The sequence below is a fragment of the Haliaeetus albicilla genome, chromosome 14, assembly GCF_947461875.1.
Source record: "Haliaeetus albicilla chromosome 14, bHalAlb1.1, whole genome shotgun sequence".
NCBI lineage: Eukaryota > Metazoa > Chordata > Aves > Accipitriformes > Accipitridae > Haliaeetus > Haliaeetus albicilla.
Window position 1 is genome coordinate 38128439 of NC_091496.1, and position 1336 is coordinate 38129774.

Sequence of the window (1336 nt, forward strand, 5' to 3'; positions counted from 1 at the left end):
TCAAAAATATTTTCGACGGGATCTCGGATGGCCCCGAAAATATTTTCGACAGTACGTCGTCCGGTGCCGAAAATATTTTCGACGGGAGCTCGGACGGCACCGAAAATATTTTCGACGGCGGCCCGCCTGGCACCAAAAATATTTTCGACGGGATCTCGGCCGGCTCCGAAAATATTTTCGACGGGATCTCGGCCGGCGTCGAAAATTTTTTCGACGGGGTCTCGTCCGGCGTTCAAAATATTTTCGACGGGAGCTCGGACGGCCCCAAAAATATTTTCGACGGGGTCTCGGACGGCACCGAAAATATTTTCGACGGAAGCTCGGCCGGCGTCAAAAATATTTTCGACGGGAGCTCGGACGGCACCGAAAATATTTTCGAAAGTACCTCGACCGGTTCCGAAAATATTTTCGACGGCGGCTCGGCCGGCACCGAAAATATTTTCGAAAGTACCTCGACCGGTATGGAAAATATTTTCGACGGCGACTCATCCGGCTCCGAAAATATTTTCGATTGGAGCTCGGCCGGCACCGAAAATATTTTCAACGGCGGCTCGGCCGGCTCCGAAAATATTTTAGACGGGAGCTCGGCCGGCTCCGAAAATATTTTCGATTGGAGCTTGGCCGGCACCGAAAATATTTTCAACGGAGGCTCACCCGGCACCGAAAATATTTTCGACGGCGTGTTGGCCGGTGCCAAAATGTTTTCGACGGAGGCTCGGACGGACCCGATGATATTTTCGACAGGGCCTCGGCCGGCACCGAAAATATTTTCGACGGAAGCTCGGCCGGTGTCAAAAATATTTTCGACGGGAGCTCGGATGGCCCCGAAAATATTTTCGACAGTAACTCGTCCGGTGCCGAAAATATTTTCGATGGGAGCTCGGCCGGCACTGAAAATATTTTAGACGGGAGCTCAGCCAGCTCTGAAAATATTTTCAACGGGGACTCGGCCGGCACCGAAAATATTTTCGACGGCGTGTTGGCCGGTGCCAAAAATGTTTTCGACAGAGGCTCGGAGGGCCCAGAAAATATATTCGACGGGGTCTCAGCCGGCTCCGAAAATATTTTCAACGGGATCTCGGACGGCACCGAAAATATTTTCGACGGAAGCTCGGCCGGCGTCAAAAATATTTTCGACGGGAGCTCGGACGGCCCCGAAAATATTTTCGACAGTACCTCGACCGGTGCCAAAAACATTTTCGAAGGAGCTCGGCCGGCACCGAAAATATTTTAGACGGAAGCTCGGCCGGCACCGAAAATAGTTTTGACAGTACCTTGACTGGTGCGGAAAATATTTTCGACGGCGGCTCAGCCGGCTCCAAAAATATTTTCGACG